Genomic DNA, 6,402 nt, shown 5'->3' with positions numbered 1-6,402 from the left:
ATTTCATAGTTAGGTTCTAAGGACATAAAAGTTAATCAGGCTTTTTTTTGCCTCAACTGTTTCATCTCCGTGTTCCTTTAAATAGAAATGTATTAACATAAGATTATACCAGAAGTAAGAGTACTTTCTGTTGTGGTGAATTAATTTGATCCATTTCTAATACAAATGTTTTTTGTATGAAAATGACATCTAGATTCGCCATAGTACTTTTATGGTAGAATGTACTTTACTGACTGCTTTGATGAGTTTTTTTCGGATTTAACATGTTCTACACCAGAACTGATGTAATCGAGTGATGATAATTTATGGAATTATATATAGTTGCTAAGTGTTTACAATAAAATTAACGGTATCAATTTTCTTGCACCAGATGCGCATTTCGACAATACATGTCTCTTCAGTGATGCTCGTGGCCAAAATATTTGAAATCCAAAGCTTATATAAAAGATGAAGAGCTATAATCCAAAAGGTCCAAAAAGTATAGCCAAATCCGTGAAAGGAATCAGAGCTTTGCATGAGGGAGATACATTCCTTAATTTATAACAATTTCTATAATTTTGTAACAGCAAATTTTAATAACACAAAAAAAAAATCCGTATTTTCATGCCAGTACCGAAGTACTGGCTACTGGGCTGGTGATACAAGTTATGCTTGAAGAATCGATATTACTACATTGTATTACTGACAGAAATAAAGAAATTTAGATTTTTTAATCATGTGATGAATTTGTCTATGTAAGCTCTAAACTAGAGCATTGCGCCTTTTCATGTCAAGTCTATCAAAATTCATCTTCAATTTCCATCGACACTTTGTCTATCTTGTATAGGGCAAAATAAACTCGCTCTTTAAGACAATCTAAGACTCTTTATCTTGCAATAGTATTAAAACAATTGACCTTTCTACACTTTACACAAGTATTTCCCATTTCTAACTAAAAGAAAAATTGAAAGATTTGGTATTGCTATGTTTCATAAAAAAAAAAAATTGCCAACGCAGATACACGTATCTCATCTTAGAGAGGGATACATCCTTCATTGTAAAAATCACTCTGATTCAAACAACAATTTCTCTGAAACTGACATTATTAAGATACTTGATTTCTTGATTGACGACATATTTGTAACGTTTGAAGGACGTGTTTTTCAACATAATATCGGCGTTTCCATGGGAATCAACTGTACCCCTCTTCTTGTCGACTTGTTTCTTTTATTTTTATGAGGCTGACTTCATACGTGAACTTATCAAGTTAAGAAGTTAGCAGTACAGTTTAAATTTACTTTCCGCTATATACATTTGTAGATGATGTTCTTTCACTAAATAATTCAAAATTTTCTAATTATGATAAACGCATCTATCCCACCGAACTAGAGATAAAGGATACAACAGATACGAATAAGTCTTCCTCATATCTGGACTTACATCTAGAAATTGCACCTCTATTATGGACAACTTTATTCGATTATACACACGGTATCTACTGGCTACCTGTCTTTCTGTCTATCTGTGACCGCATTCTCGTCCATACATTTGGGTTGATATCAGTATGATTCTCCTTTTGTTATACAATAACTTTTGTTTCGTTACTTTTGTTCGCGATCGGCTTGAATAATTTTATCTGTAAGCATGTTTGACTGGTAATAGAGTGTTGCATGATCATGTTACTTACCAAATATATATATGTTACATTTTAAGTAGCTTTGTAATTTGATTAAAATATATTTTGTGATTATATGTTTTGGTTTGAATAACTTCTTATTCTAAATAATTGTATTCTATGACTTACAACAATGTAGTGAATGAGATACAAATTAAACGTACAGCATTATCAGTATCGCATGTCAGTTTAATAAATGAGATCCGAATAAAATAGAACCTCTTAGGTATACATTGGATAAACATTGTATATTATATTTTTCTCTCACAGTCCCTAATCGTGAACCTCAGAACGTGTAGCCAGTGGTCATGGTGGCCTCTTGAACCAGTTAGGTCGCTCTTTGTTTCAAGTGGACGAAAAACACAAAATGAAATGTATTAGTAAATAAAAAAAAAACATAACTATTAATATTTGCATTATGAAATTACAATAAAAACTCCAACGAAAAAAAAATAATACTACACACAAATAAAAACTGACGACAATTTTAGATACTGCTAATCACCCCACTTTGTTTAAAATTTTGTATGGTTGACACGTTTTTGTCACCGAGATTTACACAATACATTCTATCGTCATTCATTAGATGTGTTAATATTCAACCTTGTAATATTTCCAATTGGATGAAAGAGTTAATATGTTAATACTTCCCGATGCAGATCTATTCTTCAGCTGGAACTGTCCAGCCTTTTCCAGATATTTTTGGTATTGTGCTTCTTTCGAATATCTGGTCCTCGGTTCGACTTCATACAATGCATTTTAAAAATTAAGTACCGTGTTTATTTTGTATTACGTCCAATTGTATATCTATCTTTGAAACACATATTTGTGACCTTGCATAAACTAAGTTAATAAATTCAGCACTGGAGTTAATAGACCAAAAGTACCGTCTTCAAAAAGGTCGATAAATGGCAAAAATATAATTTGATGTTTAACCATGTTCAGAAATAGCACGACTTGAACCATCGTTATCTCTCATTAGATTGTTACACAGGAGTGTAAATCGTGCATGTTCAACACGAAATTTACGTAATTGTATTATGCAATAGCAAATGTAATTGAATTCTTCGATAATATTATATCGCATTTTTAACTTGACTGTCATCTGAAAAATCATCGATTACAATAAATATCAAAATTTATCACTTCCTAGTATGCATTTCCTTTTAAAAAATGTTATTTAAGAATAAGTGTCTAACGTTTAAACGTTTATCACAAGTATGATATTTAATATTTGAACTCGTAATTTTTCAATGAAAAAAAGACGCTTCTAGTAAAGAGACTTTCGTCTCGTCTATGAATGGATGTATGCAAGTATACCCAACGTATATATATGGTTACTTATCAATTGTAGAAAAATCGATTATTTCTTATTTCGAATATTTTACTCGAAAAGCAAGTTGGTTAGTAACGGATCATGATTATAGACACATACCTTCGGTTTTTTTAATGTTGATACCAATTTTACAATTGAGACATGTCTTTATGTTGTCATATCTATCTTATTATTCATTTTGTCTTAATGTACTTATTCAGTAACCTCTGTGGTATTATAATAACTATAGCTATAACAGTTTACGCGTCTGGCGTACTAAATTATAGTCCTGGTACCTTTGATAACTATTCACACTACTGGGTCGATGCCACTGCTGGTGGACGTTTCGTCCTCGAGGGTATCACCAGCCCAGTAGTCAATACTTCGGTGTTGACATGAATATCAATAATGTGGTCATTTTTATAAATTTCCTGCTTAAAAAACTTTGATTTTTTCGAAAAAAAACTAAGGATTTTCTTATCCCAGGCATAGCCGTATTTGGCACAACTTTTTGGAATTTTGGATCCTCAATGCTCTTCAACTTTGTACTTGTTTGGCTTTATAAATATTTTGATATGAGCTTCACTGATGAGTCTTATGTAGACGAAACGCGCGTCTGGCGTACTAAATATAGTCCTGGTACCTTTGATAACTATTTACCAAATTGCAGTTTGGATTATTCTCCCATGAACTGATCAACTGAGAAAATATTTTAACAAATTGTTCGTCAAGTTGGTTGAAGTCTTTGTCATTGAATTAATGAACTATTTATCTATAAAATCTATTCATGATCGAAGTTTTCATGTCAGATAAAGAAGAAACGCGCGTCTGGCGTACTAAATTATAATCCTGGTACTTTTGATAACTAATTATACCTACTAAATATGTGGCTCATATTATAGTAAGTCATTATTTTGTTTGCAATTAACGACAAAGACTTCAACTAACAAAATAACTATGACTTTATTATTTACAGCATTCACTTTATACTACATGTAACAACCTTTCACGTGAGCATTTTGTGAAAATATTTCACCAGTTGATCAGTTTGTGGGAAAATAATTTAAACTGCAATTCGGTTAACTGCTTTCGCCATTGCTATTGTAATACAACAAAAGTTACTTGATAAGCACAGTAATAACTCATCATATATACCAGGCTTTTAATGAGGTACGATACTCTACATCGGTTATCGGTGGCGCTCGAATCAAAACTATCAAAGATAATTTATAACCGAAAATCCGGGTGTGTGGTAGAACAACCTTCCTGTTTTGAGTTTTCAATACTTAATTAATCAAACAGTAAGTGAACATATTAATGGTCAATGTCAAAACAAAATTGCTGACTACCGGGATGATGGTACCATCCGGAACCGACAACTCATACCATATAGTAAGCTATAAAACACACATGTCAAAATGTGAGAACACCAAAGGCCTGGTTTATGCTAAAACAACAAGCGAGAAACAACTAAAGACTAGAACTGAATTATAGGCTCCTGACTTTGGACAGGTATATAAACGTTACAAACAGATATTTTTGAGTTCTTAACCATCCCCCTATCCTGGAATAGTAGTGTACTGGCACTTGTTTAACACTGTGCCTTGTAATGAAAGACTATGTCAAAGTTGCAATCTGAAAACCATTGCAATCATCTTGTAATGGTTTGTGCTGTCTATAGACATTTGCTTCTTAGAATTTTGCCTAAATATTTTTGTTCTTGGCCTATGTCGCTTACTATATATTTTGTTGATGCTTTTGCATTTTCTTGTATGCTGTTTTGCAATTTAACTTATTACAACTGTTTAAAGTTGGCACTAATACTGGAAACTTTTTAAAAATGGTTAATGAAAGCCTTACTAGCTTTACTTAAAAGATAAAAATAGTTGAGACATTCCCAGAGTCTTTTCAAATAACTCAGTTATCGGGATTATGCTTCTTTCTGTGCTATTATTTTTATAATCTTAATTTTTAAATCGTATATTTATTGAATACACCCAAGTAGCTTCTTCAAGGTGACCAAGTGAAATAAAGTTCAAAAGAGCATACGAACTGTTTATTTATTTCCAGAAACTGATTTGTTTAGATATGAGTTCATTTGCCATCTGAAACTGATACTATGAAACACGCTCATAAACTACGTAGTTGGTTATATTGCAGTAATAAGCCAGTCCAGTACAAGTTAATTTACAGAGGTAATACATGAAACATGATATATATCATAACATAATTATTCATAACAATATCATTGTTTACGACTATTTTGTTCTGTACAGAATTATTTGTTTCTGTTTTCTGAACTTGTGAAATCGATCTGTAACAACTGGGTCATGGCAACTGATCACTAACACGTGATAAAATTAAAAACATGTTTAAAGGAAATCGTACTGTGTCAAGCACGGAATACTAAAAAGCGACAGGAAATATGCTAGGCTGAGCTAGAAATAGACACATCCAGTTTTCATCAAGTTAATTAATGTTTAATATCAAAAATATATAAATTATATATAAGTTGAAGAATTATGCTATCCGACTAGTTAATTTACTTCTTGTGGTAGTGTTTTAAAGAACAAAGGGAAAGGAAAGTGAAAAAGATTGAAAAAAAACCAAGGAAAAAAAATTGAATTAACAAGCACCCCAAAAAGAAACAGACAAAAAAATATCGAAAAACTGCTACAAACAAACTGAGCAAACAAACAAAGAAAATTGTATAAACAAGCACCCCGAAAAGAAACAAAGAAAAAATAGAAAATAAAGCAATCAGAGAAGGGAAAAAAATTAATTTTCATTAGAACCGTGGTATAAAAGCATAAATGTACTGATGAGTCAATTGATATCTTTAATATAAAACTTCTTTTCATGCTAAATATCATTCATTTGATCAAATACATATTGACATTTTTAAAATCAAATCTAATGAGATCCGAATAAAATAGAACCTCTTAGGTATACATTGGATAAACATTGTATATTATATTTTTCTCTCACAGTCCCTAATCGTGAACCTCAGAACGTGTAGCCAGTGGTCATGGTGGCCTCTTGAACCAGTTAGGTCGCTCTTTGTTTCAAGTGGACGAAAAACACAAAATGAAATGTATTAGTAAATAAAAAAAACATAACTATTGATATTTGCATTATGAAATTAAAATAAAAACTCCAACGAAAAAGAAAATACTACACACAAATAAAAACTGACGACAATTTTAGATACTGCTAATCACCCCACTTTGTTTAAAATTTTGTATGGTCGACACGTTTTCGTCACAGAGATTAACACAATACATTCTATCGTCATTCATTAGATGTGTTAATATTTAACCTCGTAATATTTCCAATTGGATGAAAGTGTTAATATGTTAATACTTCCCGATGCAGAGCTATTCTTCAGCTGGAACTGTCCAGCCTTTTCCAGATATTTTTGGTATTGTGCTTC

The sequence above is a fragment of the Mytilus edulis genome, chromosome 2 (genome assembly GCF_963676685.1).
Source record: "Mytilus edulis chromosome 2, xbMytEdul2.2, whole genome shotgun sequence".
In the NCBI taxonomy this organism is placed as follows: Eukaryota; Metazoa; Mollusca; class Bivalvia; order Mytilida; family Mytilidae; genus Mytilus; species Mytilus edulis.
This window is presented reverse-complemented; position numbering follows the sequence as displayed.